The sequence below is a fragment of the Palaemon carinicauda genome, chromosome 19 (assembly GCF_036898095.1).
Source record: "Palaemon carinicauda isolate YSFRI2023 chromosome 19, ASM3689809v2, whole genome shotgun sequence".
In the NCBI taxonomy this organism is placed as follows: domain Eukaryota; kingdom Metazoa; phylum Arthropoda; class Malacostraca; order Decapoda; family Palaemonidae; genus Palaemon; species Palaemon carinicauda.
This window is the reverse complement of record NC_090743.1, coordinates 14,281,447-14,300,264: the sequence shown is the minus strand read 5'-3', so window position 1 is coordinate 14,300,264 and position 18,818 is coordinate 14,281,447.

The window sequence follows — 18,818 nt, the reverse complement described above, 5'->3', positions numbered from 1 at the left end:
CCATCGTGGCTTTGTAGCTAAATATGGTGTAGTACCTGTCATACACCATGACACGGGGATTGTGATCGATTTTGAGATTCTATCAAAATATTGCGCTGTGTGCAGCAAGCACACAAATAATGACAACAGAGAATGTATGATGCACATGGGCAGGAGTACCAGAAAAATTTCGATGGTAGTTCCCCTGCAATGGAGGTCGAAGGATGGAGAAAGTTATTTAGTAGATCAGCAGAGAAATGCAAATTTCGATACACCGAAATAATATCTGACGGGGACTCGAAAGCCTTCAATGCAATGAAGTACAAAAATATATATGAAGAAGGATTTGCTATAGCTTAGGTACAGTGCATAAATCATGTTGGCAAGTGCTTCGAAAAACACACCAGGGAATTTGTACAAGCTCAGAAGAGGGGAATAACTGTCGGCGGAAGATATGCTGGGGCGCTGACTAATGAAGCAATATCAGCATTGCAGCCATTGTGAATAACCTGGGTAACGTTGTCGCAATGAGGAAAGAAGTTTTTGCTACCCTAGATCCTTGTGCGAGCACCGACACCAGACCAAGACATGATAATTGCCCTGAGCGATGGTGCTCCTACAAGAAAAAACTTCGGGATGGGCAAGACGTGTCCAAAATTAAACATAAGGATCATGTGAAGCATCCCATTCAGGAAAATATAAAAAAGGGCCTCGTAAAAATATATGAAAGGATGGCATCACCCGAGTTACTCGAAAGATGCACAGGAAAGACACAGAATGCAAATGAAAGTCTGAAGAACGTGATCTGGTCGAAGGCATAAAAAAACATCTTTTATCAGAGAAACAGACTCCGATACCTTACTACAAAAGCCATGATACAGTTCAACGAGGGCAAGGTATAGGACACGTCTTTCACACCCATGGGGAAAATTAGTCATGCCACAACAGAAAAAGTCGATAAGAAGAGGAAAAAAAGATGGCAAACATTATTAGGGAAAAAGAGAAGAAAAACGGAAGAAAAGAAGAAGGTTATATGCAGAAGCTAAAAGAAAAAGGAAGGAGGGCAAGACGTATGAAGCTGGGAGGTTTTAGAATCTTTCATAATATAGTAATAATAATTTTTTATAATAATATTTGTCTGATACGCTCTTTGTAGCAATAATGTCTTTGTAAATAATAATTGCAGTAAGCATAGTATGTTGGGCGAAGTGCCCGATGCTCATATGGAAATCAGTAATAGAAATTTTAATAGTAGTGATTTATTATAATAATAGACGTCTTTGTAACTTTAGTAGTGAGAATTATAATCTAACACTATTTGTTTTGAATGCTTGTTGAGAGCAATTCATCTCACAAAGAAACTTTAATATAGTCTGTTTAAAATTTAATATAGCCTGTGGATCTATTTTACTAATTCCTTAAAACTGATGTTGACAGCAATTCGTCTCACAATGTACTTAGAAGTTAATTGTTTAAAAAGAGCATTAAACCAGCAATTCATCTAATAAGTAAACTTATGATACACTTCAAAATATCATATTCTACAAAACCTTTGTTGTATAGCATTGGCCATAAATTTCAGCGCTGGAATTATTTTTTAGTTAATATGCTCAACTAAAGAAAAACTCGACACGAACTATATGCAAAAGGGGAAAAGACAACAGAATAATTGCTACAGCTCAGGATAGAATGTCATATCGCCATTTCATTCATAACAAGGACTTTGAGCTATAGCACTCTTGCGTGCACGGTGGCACAAAATACACAAGTACAGTCAAATGCAAATGTTCTGTCCTCTCCTGTCCCCCAGAGTTACACCCAATATCTGGGGGGGCAACGCCAGAAAGGGGGGAGGACGACGGCCGGGGCAAGTACTCCAGTGTTGCCAACCGTGGGGTACTTACCCTACGTATAGGGTAATTTAAACTGAAATCCAGGGGTGTATGGTAATGGGGTATTGTCCCAAAATGTGGGCAAAACGTAGGGTAATTTCAATGTCTGTTTGTCTTCATCTTTATCTTACCTAATGTTATTTATCTATTATGTGGAAAACGAATTGCCAACGATTTTTCCAAAGCAAACGCTACATATAACCAACACATAAATGATTCATTGTACCTACTTCTAAAAAACTATTGCTACATCCATGGTCCAACATCAGAATCAAATGTGTTTGGAACTTGATTGAAGTACGACTCTTCATGTATGTTGTACTGTTGTTTGTACTGGGCTTGTTGAATCAAGCAGCCCAGTACAAACAACAGCACAACAAAGATCACAGAGTCCTGCTACTATTCATTAATAATTGGGGAGACCACGGATATTGGGACTGATTACAGAGTCCTGCTACTATTCATTAATAAATGGATATTGGGACTAAGTCAATCATGGCAATTGTTAAGTATTATGATTCAGATGAGGGAAAACTAGTTACCCGCCTTCTTGGGTTACCTGCTCTTAAGGGGAAATCAGCTGAAGACTTAATTAACTTATTTTGTGAACTGTTGCAGTTGTATGGCATGGACTTGTCAAAATGCATAGGGTTTGCCGTAGATACAACAAATGTGATGTTTGGAGCCAAAAACCGCATTGTAAGTAGATTAAAGGAAAAGAACCCTGGTACCATAACACTGAAGTGTGTATGCCATTCACTGTCATTAGCAGTTAGTCATGCAACCAAAAGGTTGCCAAACACTCTTGAGGAAGTTTTGTGAGAATGTAACTCATATTTCAGTCACTCTAGCAAGAGACTTCGTGAACTGAAAGAATTTCAGGAATTTTTACAATTTCAGCAGCATAAAATTCTTATAATACATGGAATTCGTTGTCTTTCACCGAGTGCATGCATATCTAGGATTCTAGAACAGTGGGATGTTTTACACACCTACTTTATTCTAGCCCACACAGAGGACTGGTTACTTTCGTCTGATTTTCAGTCCCTTGATTATATTCTACCACTAACTGATATATGCAATACTATCTCCCAAAGTTCTCACATCGTGTATTAAAACTCATGTCAGCCTTATCCTCAGATCCTCAGTTGTTTTTTCAAACCATGTTCTCTAAAGGGACCAATAGATCAAGTGGTAAAATTAGATCCATAGAACTAAGTTTACCAATTACTAGCTAAAAAAATCTATGGAGGCATTAAATTTGCAAGACTCTTAGAGAAAACCACTAGTAAGAGGGACTCAGAAGGTACTAATGTCATGTTCGATCGATTGCCTCAGTTTTTGATAGAACTAACCTCTCAACTGCAGGAGCGCTTACCTCTCAGTGATACATTTCTTTCTGAAATTTGTTCTGTCCTTGATCCAGAGGAACTTGTACGTGGGAGTAATATCAATATGTCTGTAGCAAGCAAATATCACTGCCAAGATTCCTAACTTTGTCAGTGAGGAAGATGAAAAAAAATTAGAAGATGAATGGCGATTACTTCTGCTAAGTGATGATGCACAAAATATTATCTCGCAGAATACTGGCATTGACACAGACTTTTTGGTCTAAAATACGTCAGACAGGCAAATACCCACTAGCATCCAAACTTGCTAAAGCACTGTTAACCATTCCTGTGTCAAATGCCGACTGAGACGGAATATTTTCAATGGTAAACTTAAAAAAAGACAAAAAAAAAGAAACAGGCAGCAAAACAGCACCCTGGCGAATGAGATAGTAAGTGGGGAGGGAATAAAGAAAACTGGACAAGTTAAATTTCAACTAACAAATGTGATGCTTAAAGTAGTGGGTACAAAGAATATATATCCACAGTGGCAGATTCAGTAAGTGGGCATAAGAGATATTTAATTTAATTTTGTTTTGAGAAACATTTCAGTCAAAAAAAAAAAAAAAAAAAAAAAAAAAAAAAAAAAAAAAAAAAAAAAAAAAGTAATTTTATTTCAATTTTGAGAAATAATAAACTTGAATTTAAGGAGGATGATATTTTGTTAATTATTATTTTGAAGAATGTTTGTGTAACATTGTTAAACAAACATTGTTTTACTCTACTATACATACATACATATATATATATATATATATATATATATATATATATATATATATATATATACAGTATATATATATATATATATATATATATATATATATATATATATATATATATATATATATATATATATATATATACAGTATATATACATACATACATATATATATATATATATATATATATATATATATATATATATATATATATATATATATATTGATCAATATTAAAATGCCAAATAACATTTTGTTTTAATGAATCACTACCCTTTTAATGTTTAGTTTACCACTAGTCTAAAATCTGGAATAATTCTTGCATAAATCAATAATAAATCTAGCATCCTTTTGGTATATTTGTCGTAATTTCACAACAATTCTAGCATATTTTCTTTCTGAAGATTTGGGAACACTGTTGTTGATGTTAGCGATTTAGTTCTCATCGAGTCATGGTGTGAAGCTGTTATTCGTCTCGCCCAAAAAAGAATTTGTAATACAGATTGGGCTCGAGCATAACGACAGTTAAGAATATTATTATGGATAAAAATCAGGCAGGCCCTTCGACGCCTAAGAAGAAGAGGCAATGTCGCAATGAAGAAAAAGACAAAGGCTGGAAACAAAAGTTCAGAGACGAATGGCTACAGGTAAGAATTTTACAAAGTCATGTGTCTAATTCTTACCTATTTTTATTTGTTGTTTACAAAAGACGAGTAATATACTTTAACCGATTAAATATTATGCTAGTAAATTCAGTTGACGTGATGAGAGGTAAATCACCACCGTGTTTACATATTCCGAAGTAAACTAAGAGGCTATGTGTGTGTAGAAAGTTATCAAAATTACGACACACAGATTTTATATATATATATATATATATATATATATATATATATATATATATATATATATATATATATATATACATACATATAATATATATATATAAACATACATATAATATATATATACATACATATATATATACATATATATATACATACATATATATATATATACATACATATATATATATATACATATATATATATATATATATACATATATATATACATATATATATACATACATATATATATATACATACATATATATATACATATATATATATATATATATATATATATATATATATATATATATATATAAAATATATATATATATATAAAATATATATATATATATATATATATATATATATATATATATATATATATACACATACATATAATAAATTTATATATATATATATATATATATATATATATATATATATATATATATATATATATATATATATATATACTGTAGGCTATCTTATATGATGCTTTCTAATTAATCAGTTTATTTAAGATTATTGTACCTAGTAAATAGGCTATTGTATTGACATTCAAAAATATATTTATCTTTTTCAGTGGTTCGTGCTTTCAGTAGTTTTATCAATCTTTTCGTCTGTATCGTTACTATTTTTGTGGAAGCCTGAGCAAGATCAGGTACCACAATACAGCCAAAAATTTAACAAATGCATAAAGCTATACTATCCTGAAACTTAGATAGTTTAATCATTTTTGTTTCAGGAAGCAAAATTCAAACCATGGCTAGCTGCTGCTGTTAATGACCCATTCCGTGCGAGTTGCAGAGCTTGTGATTCCAAATTCAATGCTAATCGTAGCGAAATAACTAGACATTGTAAAAGCGAAGCACATAAAAAAAAAGAATAAGTTTTAGGAAAACAGCAATCTTTGAGAAAATGGGTTTGTCTGAAAGTTGACAAAAAGGGTAAATTCCCTTTTCTGTGAACACAATATACCCACGAAAACCATCTGAGATGCTAAAAAATATTTTTGATGATTCAGAGATGGCTAAGGATATCAAATTGCATAGAACTAAAGTTACAAGCACTGTAACAATACAATGTATTAGGCAAACATGAGACAAATTTGCTCACCTGTCAATTGAAAGAGAACAGGTTTTCACTTCCCATACACCAGGGTACAGATATTGCTCATACAAAGTTAATTGCATGTGTTGTCAGTTATTTTTCTGATGATAAAAATTATGTTGTTACACAATTGCTAGAAGCATTAGGACAGACATTCCCTAGAGTAATAAGAGAGCATATGGATATGATAGCACCAATAAAAGGGAAAATAACAGCAATGAATATTCCCAGCTTGACAGAGGAGAAAGTTAAGAAAACTTTAGGAAAAATTAAAAATAAAAAGACAGCAGGTCCCGATGCACTAAAACCAGAATTGTATAAAACTTTAGCAAATGACAGCAAAGGTTTGGAAATAATTACCAAGTGCCTACAAAATGAAACAAAGGAGAACAACAACCGCGATAAGTGGAAAAAGTAAAATACGAAAATGATAAAAAATGGTCAAGAAACCCACAGTAAAAGATTTAAGACCAATTACCCTTACAAATGCTTCATACAAAATATTTATAGCTCTCATGAAAGATGAAATAGAAGAACACCTAGAGAAAAATATGGAGATGAAACACAAGCCGGATTCACAAAAGGAGGAAGAGTAGAAGATAACATTTATTTTACAATATTGTGTAAAAGAAAGCTACAAAGCTAAAGAAAGTTTGGTAGTGATGTCGGGAGTTTCGAATTGATCATTCGAAGGTCCCGCCATTTAACTCCACAAACGTTACGTTAAATTGAGCTAAGATTGGAAGATCTCGCGGGCGTTGCTGCTAATGACTATGGTCCAATACGTGACGGTATTGGGGCATAAAATTTAACCACCTGTTGGGGAAGGAGCGGGTGTCAGAGAAACTAAGTATTAGTTATTTACGAATCACAAAATTCATCTCGTATTATTGCACCACGATAAAAATATCGATGTATATGTTTAGAGCCAAGGACTCTCTAGTTTGGTGGATTACAGCAAATTATGGCCTTCAGCCGAAGCATTAAGCTCACCCTTCGATCTGAAGACTAACAGTTTCTCCGTTTTGTGGCCGATAAAGAAGCTTTATCAGACCACTTATGAATAACGTAAGAATTCCCTCCCCTCTCCCTAGGACACTTTAGTTAGTGCGGGAGATCGAAGTTTTCTTCGGAGCTGCCCAGAGCTACGGTCGTACTCTCTGCCTATCTCCCCCAAACAAGTAAGTTCATCTTATTATTACTCTCTCTGTCTCCGCTCCAAACCGCGTGAAACCAGGTCGGTTCCCCCTAGTCTTTTTCCGAGTACGAAGTGTAGTTTATATCTGTCTGTCTGTAACTTTGTGATCCCAGTGATTGGGGATTAGATTTATTTACTAAGATACGTCAGAGAACCTTCTACCAAGGTACTATATGGAAATTAAGTGTATTTAGTCCTTTTTTCTTTTTTTTTTTTTTTTTTTTGTCCGACGTGGACTTAGTGCCCCACGGGCACATGTTACAGAACCTTAAGGGAAATAGTTTCATTTATCAATTAATTCAAACGTTTTAGTGTTATTTCCTTGTTAAATAGTTATTTTTGTAATAAATTTGTAAAGTGTATTCATATTTTATTGAATTCTGGACAGTTTTGGGAGGCTAACCTCTTCAAGGTCTTGTTATCGGCCCACACCATCGGGCCTAGAATCATAAGTGTAATAAGTAGGAGAAAAATTCACGACAAGTAATTTCAATAGATTTAAAAAAAAAAGCTTATGATTTAATAAAGAGGGAAAATAAAACATATGTATGAATATAAATTACACCCAAACGTAACGGATGCATTACAAGAAATCTACGAAGGAGACAAAACCAAAATAAATAGGATATGAATTAGAAAAAGACTGATGAACGGAGTAGGATAAAACAGGGATGCACAGGGTCAACTACTCTATGCAAGCTAATTACATATAAAATAATAAATGAATTAGAAAGAAAACGAAAAGGCTTTCAAAAATAAATAATAAAGATTTCGGCACTATTCTTTGTATATGACGGCCTAATTGTAGCCAAAAGTATATTAGATGCTGTCATGTTACAGCTGTCAAAGAACAGCTAAGGAATGGCACCGAGATACTCGTCTGGGCTTTGTTCTGCAGCCTCTAGCAGACGGTATTAATTTTTGGAAAAATGTGATCTTTAGCCATGAAACTTACTTCATGTCGGTGAAAGCTAGAACAAGCCATGTCTAGCAACGCATAGACACAAGATATTCAGGAAAACCAAGAGTACGAGGGTCAGGATAAGTTACTGGGACTGGATGTCAAGTTATGGCTCAGGGGAATTGGTCAGGATTAATGGCAATTTGAAAGCCAGGGAATACATTTATATTTCAGAAGATATGATGCTACCAACAGTAAAAGCCATGTCAATCCCTGACGGTGAACCCATTTGTCCAAGATGATAGCCACAAACATTCAGCCCACATTGTGACCAGAGTGCTTCAGGAGGCACCCTGAAATATTGGTAACGGACTGGCCTACTAAAAACTGTGATATCAACCCTATAAACCGTAGTGCCTTGAAGCATCTAGAGCTGACCGAAAGCAAGCAATGATCACTATCACACGAAAACTTCATCTCCCGTGTATTGCACAGAAAACCATATGTCGACTGAAGGAGGACTCAATCGGCTATCACGTTCCGGCTGTCAAAAAACAGCTAAACAAGAAGACAAGATGATTCCCCCAAAAGGTCCAGGAAACTTCATCAAATACCTCTGAATTTCAATAGGCCCTTCTGGTCTTAAAGACCATGGAAAGACAATCCCCAAAGAACAGAGGAACATCAATCAACAACTCACAAGAATCAGCCAGGCAAGACTCAAACTTATGCAGAAACTATTGGCGATAACCAAACACCTAACACAGTACCAGAGCTTCTGTATAGGTACGAGAAGGATCCCTGTCCCTAACGTACTAAGAAAAAATGGATAAGATCTCTGAAGGCGTAAGAGAGTGGCTACATATGCCACACTCAATACTAACGAATCTCTTGACGCTTTCAACTAGGGATGGTGAACATAACGTCCCATGCCTGGAAGAAAAGATCATGGTAGAGAAAGTGCATCTTCTGAACTCGCTTTAACTCTGATGATCCAGCTGAACAATAGTTTTGAGGGGGAGGGGATTCTGGCTCACAAGGGGACGTAGGGCACATCCAAGAGCGATGGATAACCCTAAAACCATGGGTCTTGACAAAAGGGTATTTTCATCTATTGTGAAAGATTATTCATTGGTAATTAGGATTATTCATAAAAGGTAAGTGGTAGTTGCAGTGGTTTTGTTTATCTACATTGTATGTTTGGAATAACTTGAAATATATGTTCTTGAGCTCTTTAATCCATATACAATACTCTTACGTATGACAATGTTTGAAGAAATGGTAGCAGCAAACTGAGAAAAATATGTTGAGAGTATAACTGAAGGAGGCCGATTTTTGGCGAGTGGAGTGTCAACTTGCACAGTCCAAGAGTGGATATCAAGTTGGCGGGAAAAAGGGAATATTTGCAAATAGACGAAGGATAGGACGACTAAGAGTAACAACACAACAGCAAAATAATAAATACTTGCAACATCTACAGCTGACTGTAAGCAATAAATGGTCACTATCACACAAAAACTTCATCTCCCGTGTACTGCACAAACAACCAGATGTCGACTAAGGGAGGACTCAATCGGCTGTCATATCCCAGCTGTCAAAGAATGGCTACAGGAATGGCACTCACCTGGGCTTTGATGTGCAACCTCTAGCAGACGATATTGATTTTTGGAAAAATGTGACCTTTAGCAATGAAAATTGCTTCATGCTGGTGGAGGCTAGAGTAAGGCATGTTTAGCGACGCATTGGCACAAAATAGAATGCAAACAATATTCAAGAAAACCAAGAGTAGGAGGGGTGAGGTAAGTTACTTGGACTGGATGTCTAGTTATGTGCCAGGGGAATTGGGAAGGATTAATGGCACTTTGAAGGCGTCAATATTTGCCACATGGGGGGGGGGTCAGTGGGATGCCTATATTCAGAATACCAGATCTGGATGGCATTGCATTACAGTGATGTTACCCCTGTTAAGGAAAATTATTTTAGGAAAGTCTTCATCAAAGACTACAATATTCAATTTGCTCCTCCAAAAACGGATGAGTTTAATCACTGTGCCTTATTGGACATAAAGATAAATGAGTACAAAGATGATCAAGCAACAGAGGAGCTTGAACAAGAAAAGAAGAAACACCTGGGAGCAGCAAAGATTGCCCAAAATTTATTGAAGCACCTTACAAACAAGTCTGATGGCATGAGGGCAATAGCAATCGACTTGCAACAGCAGCAGCCCTGTCCTAAAATGCCTGTTAACAGGGCATATTATTCCAGCAAGTTGTATTTCTTAAATTTTTGTATTTACGATCTTACTAAGGACAAAGCTCACATGTATGTCTGGGATGAAACCGTGGCAAAACGGGGGCCAAATGAGGTCAGTAGCTGTATCTTGCAATGGCTGAAGTATGTGAGGGATTTTGAGAAAGAGGAAATCACCACTTTCAGAGTTTTTGCTGACAACTGCGCCGGCCAAAACAAGAATATTTTTAATATCCTGATGATGCTGCAACAGATACACAAAAAGTATTTAAGAAGGGTCGAGGTGATTTTTCTTGTGAGTGGTCACTCTTACATGCCTTGTGATAGGGCTATTGGCGTCCTTGAGAAAGCGAATAAGAAGAATGCGTACATTTGTAGCATTCTGAAATACATAGAAATTATTAAAGGGGCCTGCAAGAAAAACAAGTATAAGGTATGGCACATGAATAGTATGGACTTCTTTGACGTAAAAACTTTGGAGAAATACGTCACTAACGGGTCGGGAGGTCTACTTTCAAAGGCAAAGCAGCTGGTCCTATCATGCAGTGACCTTGGGGGTTTTCTCATCAAGTATCATTATGATCTTTAGGACGACCCTGCAAATATGACATACATAGATCTGCGGAAGGGTCGCCAATCTGTAAAGGGTAAGGGGAGGGGAAGGCCTACCGAGTTGATGCTTGCAAATGCACCACTCCCCTATAAGTACCCTCAAGAAAAAGATCATCAGTATAGACAGTATTCTGTACATGACCCCACACCCAGCGGATAAGAGTTGGTTTATGGACCTCATTGCAAGGCAGAAAAGTCTTCTTGCAGTGATTGAAGACAATGACAACATTACTGACTGATGAGGAAATAGAAGAGGACCCGGACAATATCTTACTGATGGGCGCATCAGTGAGAGCTGCTCCTTGCAGTTCCCTTCAATAGCCTCCTTAGCCTTCTCCCCCTCCCCCCCTTCCCCTCTTCACCACCCCCCCAACCCCACTTGGACAAGCAGTTACAGAAAAAAATGATGGTGAGTGTTACTTTATTCCTAGGGAACGACAGGCCTGGCTTGTTTGTTTTTAAATTTTAAAGTTAGTCTGTTTATTGTCATTATTATTATTATTTTTTCCCTATAACCATACTCTTTGCCTTGCATTGTCTTTATTGTTTTTGTCTTATTTACAATGCATTAATTTTGCTTTACTATTGTCGAATTTTATTGCCATTAGTAGTAAATTGCTAATAGTAGCAACGAAAATTATTACTTTGTGCGCTTCTCTTACTCGTGTTCAGCAATGTTGCTACTAGTAGCTTAGTGATTATTGCTACTATCAACTACTAGTAGCAATGGAATTAATCATCTTGGTAGTTGTTACTGTTATTTTGGGGAAGTTGGGTAATACTGGTAATTGAATGATGCGATTCTCCTACTCGTTTAGCACTATTGCTACTAGTAGCAAGACAATAATATTGAATAATAATAATAATTTAGGGGGAATATGGATAATCAACGATAAAAATAGTGGAAAGGCTCTAAGTCGTGTTTAGTACTATTGCTACTAGTAGCTACTAGTAACTATTGCTAATAGTAGCTACTATTACCAATGTGATTAGTAACTTTAGTTCAACATGTGAAGTCATAGAAATTGAGAAAAACATGTTATAAGTCTCAAAATGGTGAAAATGTCATAGCAGAAACTACCTTTTTCTACTTAATAGGTTCTAGTAGTGAAAATTCGAAATTCTAATTTTTTTAACTGTGAAGATAAAAAAGTACACACATCAAGCTTCATTTCTGTATAAAAAAATTTGTTGTAAACACAAAAATAAGGTTGCTATGACATTTTACATTTTGAAAACTTTAAATCTTTTTTCTCCCCATTTCATTTTGTGGCGACTGTACCTTCTCCTCGCATAGGCCTCAAATCTATTTTAGGAATACATATCTATTTTAGAAGATATGATGATGCCAACAATAAAAGTCATGGCAAACATTCAGCCAATACTGTGACCGAGTAGTTCAGGAGACACCCTGAAATTTTGGTAATGGACTGCCCTTGCAAAGGCTGTGATATTAACCCTATAGAGAATCTTTTGGGGATAATGAAGTAAGAAATAAAGACGGGACAAGAACAGACATGCAATACAATTGACTGATCAGTGAGATATGTATGGCAATCCATGTAACGCAGAACAAATATTTGCAAATGGCTCGTAACCTCCATGCCTAAACGCCTAAAACAAGGTTTGTTCCGACACTCCATATAACTCTTTTGCTCTTTATGGGGAAATATACTTTCTGCAAATCTAGAAACTAGCCATAAGACTTATAGTAAGGTATAACCACCTGCTGCTAATTAGCAGGAAAGGGGAGCAGGAACAGTACCGGCCACCCCACTCTCACACACACCTGTGATACCCCGTGACTTTTGCGTTTGACTCGGAATGCAGACTATCTCTTTCTACTGTTAACAAACTGGCTTTCAGGTGTGCTTGGTTTTTTTGTGGATCTTGTCATGCGGGTTTATCCTGGTCACGAAGGTCGCAAATGGGGCACCTTCATATCTGCCCTTGATGGCAATCCCCATTCCCTTTGTCTGTAAGCATGACTCCTCTTGTAATGAGCATTGGGAGTGGCTATCCTCCCAGGGTGAGATTTGGAAGGCAGCAGAAGTAGAAGTCCAAAAGCAATTCTTCTCCTTCAGGATCATACTCAAAGATGAAGAAACCCCAACTTCCTTCTGCGTTAGCTCGATCCCTCCATGGTGACTGCATGCTCATTCGCCTCTGAAAGATGGCTAGATAGGAACGATGGCCGCTTGACCTCCAGAGAACCCTTGGGCTTAAAAGACGGCGCCGGTTCCCCTCGCCAATCGGCTCCGCCCTCCACCGAAGGGGAGGCTCTGTCTGTTGACGATGTTGGTCATCTCTGGCCTTCCTTAGGAACTTCGGGTCCCCTTTTGAAAGAATGACTTGTTGGAGATAATTCAGTTAGTGGCACAGAGGAAGCGCACACCTGGTTCCTCAGAGGTTGACTTCGGTCCTCCTCTTCAAGACTCTGAAGGTAATGCACCTGCAATCTACGGTGCCCTTACCTGTAACCACTTCCGCACCTGCTCATTCACTCTCCGTTCATATCCGTTTGGAGTATAAACAAGAGCAAGAACAGACTAGGAGGAGTTCCAGTCGGGAAAGCCAAATGCGGCTAACCCAGAGTCTGACGTTGGTCAATCTCGTCGGGTCGCGCAGATTATGATGCATTCCCTCAGCCTAAGAACGGTCAGCAAGCCGAGGGTCTACGATGTTTGATGCACCGAGCTGTTCCCCTTAGGGAGCACCTCTCTCGTTCACGAGTGAGACTTACCTCTCTTAAGTGAATACCTCCACGTGGTTTTAGGAAATTAGTGCTAGACTCATCCATTCCTCTTTCCAAGCATTCAGAGAATTGCTCTTCGCAGGGAGAAGAAAAGGTGGTCCAAAGACTGCATTCAGTCTCAACCACCTGCCGTTGCGTCTGCAGGACATCAACGCAACACTCTTAGTTTTGTTAGGCCAGGACCTTCAGGCCCTGCGCTTGGGGTTTCCTTCCCTCCGGGGAAAGAACCTACACTTCCTGCTGTGTGCAAGCACACAGGATTTCACCATCTTTCTGCGATTTCTAATGCTGAATCACTTAATTCTGCTCATCAAGCTCCTGCTGGAGTTATGGCAATTGTCCAAGCCTTGCCACATGGGGCTCCTGCTCGTGGGCAATTAGGCACTAGTCTAGCAAGAGTCATGCTCATTTTTGCACACCCATCCACCAAATGGGGTGCGAGAGCGGTGTCTTCTCGCTAACAAAGGTCTAGGCGATATCTTCGGCTTGATGTTACAGTCTCACAGAGAGGTGCATGCATGTGGGTAGCGTGCGCCTTCTATGGTTTTGGCAGTACGAGAACGCTCTGCTTCTGCAGCGCTAGATCATTGTCAGGGGAATTCTACCTTTCGATCACATGTTTCCCCCGGAAAGGAGAGTGCATGCTCATACCATGGAACGAGCCACCCATGAACATCTGTTCGCTATGCTAATGCAGGTGGTGATACCGCTCTTGTGCTTTACCATTGGTAACTTGCACTAGCGCCCCCCCCCCCCACCCCCCCAAGCAACAACAGCTCGTTAGCAATTTCGACAGAACGCTTGGTCATTTTCGCCAGACTATTCTCCCATTTCAGCTCCTCACCACGAACACCCCTGGAGCATTTCTGCGGTGCTCGTTTGTTTAAGAACTCCCCGTGATTCAACGACTTAGTCAAGGTAGTCTAGCAAGTGGTTTCCGGAACCTGGCCAGGTACCACCAGTTGGTCAAGCACCTCCAGTTGTACCCAAGGCTGGTACTCTCCGAATACCACTTGACGTATCAGACTCCTTAAGAAAAGTCTCTCCTCCATCCGACCCCAGACAGACAACTTGTTCCCAGACAGGCTACTTAGCCTTCTGTTCCTCCTACTCTTTCGCCTCAATGGTCAAGATATAAAAAATATCTAGACTCTAGGGTTACAAACATCGGCCTAGATCTCGAGTGGGAGAGACTGCAAAACATTCCATAGAAGAGAAGGTGACAACAGAGGTAAGGATCGCCTAGCTTGGAGACATGTTACACTCCAGAACTAGCAAAGGCTCAATCTTTCACGAACGATTATCGGCTATCACCGATCGAAATTTTCCAAACTGAACAATCCACCCCACGTCTCTCTCTCTCTCTCTCTCTCTCTCGGCTACCTTACTTAAAATCTTCCTCTAACTTCCCCCAAACGCTGGAGTGTGTGTGTATAATATATCTATCTATCTGTCCATATATATATATATATATATATATATATATATATATATATATATATATATATATATATATATATTAGACAAACACACTGTATATTAAGAGGTGATAAATATATCACAAAGTAATACCATTCCTCAGCCCTTTACCAGAACCAGAATTCTATCCTTTGGGCAAGATTTTATTTATACAAAAATGTTCCATTGAAAACGAGGAATTCCTCTTGACATGTCTAATATGTCCCTTGTCCCCCGCCCATTCAGAGGCTTTAAATAACCTTCACAGCCGTATGTGGTGCTATCCAGTTAAATTTAACTTCACTGGAGAGAGAGAGAGAGAGAGAGAGAGAGAGAGAGAGAGAGAGAGAGAGAGAGAGAGAGATTTAAGGTCAATTGTGTAGTTTGTTTCATATCATAACATAAATTTCGGTTCTTCAAATTATTTAATCTAAATAATGAGCAATCATAAGGTAAAACTTTAAAATTCCATATCTTAGCAGATATCCTTCGGAAGGGCATAACATGAAAGAAAAAGCGAACAATAAAATGAACTAAGATCCTGTATGTATCCCGTAAATTAGTTTCGTTAAAATTGTTATATCTCGAGATATGTAAGCTAATATGGAGATTTCCATAAAAAATAATTCACGACTGCAGTTACCACCGATGATGATGATGATGATCCTGAGTAAAGCCAAATCAAAGTGGCGGGTGAGAGAAACTCTCTTCTCAATGCATCGCATCTACTTCAAAATATTTCAGACATCATACCTTCTTTTATCTGACATGCGGATTAACTAATTCATCGCATGTCTTTGTCCGAATAAAGTCTGACTAATCTTAAACGTTTCAACTCCTGATTATTTCTTGTAGGAAAGATACAGGTTATTTTCCAATTTATATAGTTGTAGTTCAGTTAAATGGAATTATTTGCAATTTCATTAGTTTTATGTGCATTTTGCTTCCTTCGTGACTCTCTCTCTCTCTCTCTCTCTCTCTCTCTCTCTCTCTCTCTCTCTCTCTCTCTCTCTCTCTCTCTCTCTCTCTCTCTCAGACGTGTAGAAGTTGACATTGTAAGTGTTGTGACTGACTGCCTATGCTTGTCAAAATATTGCCTTATATAAGAGATGAAATGAAGTACCAATTATAAACAAGGTTTGTTTGAAATGACAGCTTACACCTATTTCTAAAAACTTTCTAAATAAGGTGAAAATTTCAAGTTTAGTACAATTTAAGCCTTTTAAAAATGATCGAAATTGAATTGATGCTAAACGCCAAAGCAAAGAACTGTAGAGGAAATACGTGTGATAATATGACACGCAGAGACAGACACACACTGAACGAAGAGCGGAAGAGGAACAACAACGGCAGGGCGGAAGACGTTACGCAAGAGAACGGAGGATCTATGTATCAGGAACAATGCAATTCACGCATTATTGCCCTGCCTAGCCATACTTTATTGCAGACACAGACATTGCGTGACGGCCGGCGCACGTAGAGTCACAGAATGTTTGTCAAATTCACAGCTGTGAAAGAGGCGCTGACAAGAAAATTCAAAGGATAGAGGAGTGACTGATAATTTTAATCAAAATAAATCTGTATCATAACTACAACATATTAAAAGTCTCTATTTCACAGCTGAAACCACATTAACTATTATAATAGAATGATTCAGTTATAAGAACAAGCACATTGACTTATTAGTAATAGATGGAATGCCTCAATTTATATAGTGTATTGGAATAACAACCTCTTCTGCACATACTGCAAGTAGAAACCACAGATCCTTTGTGACAGAGTCGCTTTAGTTAACCTCACCCTAAGGCTTCCTAAGCTAACGTTAGATAGTTGGAATTCGGCCAATGGAGTAATGGTTATTCAATTTGGGTTCAAGGATTACAGAAATGATATCTAGTATCTATAATGGAATCGATTATTCGTGTGGTCACTTACTTCAAATCCGATTGTACACCAGCTGAAAAATGACCTGTTAACTCTGTGTAAAGAAATATTAACGTGACCGCTAACTAGTGCATTTCGAGTATTATCTTATCGTGAAAAGATCACAACGATAACGGTTGTACAAAGGAAACCGAAGATCTCATTTGAAGTAAAATCAGAGATGCCTCTTGACAAGGGTCCAGAGGAATAATTAAAAATATAAAAGAGAACCGAGAATACCACATGCTGATAGCGATTGACCTGAATAATAAAGTTAATAAAGTAACTGGTTGACCCTCAGGTTTGCCACTCAACATAGAGGGACACAGTTTAAGAAAGACAAAATTCATGAATAATTCAGTAACGATGGAATGAGCGGTTCCAACTTCTTTCCTGTTTAATTTTGAGACTTAAAATTCCATTACTAGACAGGCTAATAACTTGTTCGAAAAAAATGTCCGTGAGGGGTCCCCATTTTATGAATAGTTAGTCTACTTATCTCTTTAGAGAAACTCCTTTGCTTCCTTCTTCTAAGTACGAATTAAAGAAACATCTTTTAAGTGATATTTGATTTTTATATTATCTCTTAATATTTTAGAGAGATATTTATATCTATATCTCAAAAGTATTATAATGCATTAGTTTTATTTTACCTTGAAGTTTTATAGATTTTTGATGATGTATCACGGTTTTCTTATGCTTTAACAACTTTCTATCAATACTTTCAATGCTCTAATAGTTTATTTAGCCTGAATTTATTATGGTTTTCTGTTTTTTTTATTATAAAAACTTTTAAATCTTTTATAGTGTATCTCATTTTTATTATGACCTTTTTTTATTGTTTTAAATGCTCTTAATGTTTGAAATGCATATATTTTACCAGTACTTTTAAAACGATTATACATTTTGTTTTGCTCGACTTTTAAAATTCCAAATTATAGTTTTCTATGTTTTTTAATGATTTGGGTGTGTGTGTACATATATATATATATATATATATATATATATATATATATATATATATATATATATATATATATATATATATATATATATATACAGTATAAATACTTTTAATACTTTTATATGGCGCTTAGGTTTTATGTACTTCTAGAGATATCCTGATTATCGGTTTTTATGTTTTTTAATGTTTTGACTATACATTTTAACTATAAGTATTTGATGTAAAGACAAAATCTGAGGATTATGTATCTAAAGTTTATTTTTAGACATTATCTTATTCGCCGGATTAATTTTTAAATATGTATGCTTTTATTTGATGCTTTGTACTATTTTTAATATAGATAATAATACCCCATGCATTAAATGGAAATAAATGATGATGATGATGATGACGATTATTAGTTTGAGAAACTGCATCGACCAAGATGGATTGAGTAATTTCCTAACGTTATGAATTATTAACTAAAATATCACTGGCGTTTTTCGTACAATATACTAATGGTTAACATAAAACATTTTGGCAACAACTTTTCTTTCTTTTCAACGATCTCCATCGCCAACTTTAACTATATTATAAAAAGCAAGAGGCCAAATGGGAAAAAAAGAAAAATAATAGGAAAAAAACTAAATACCCTTCAATACATACTAAGTAATCGACCTTCAACCTATATCTTGATACTTTGAAAGCTATAACAAAATGAAAATTGAAAGCTAAATGTGCTCGCAATCGATAATCAAATACATTAAGACATTACAATGGTATTTTTCTATTCATCATAATCATGTAAAATAATGATGATAACAATATGTCCCT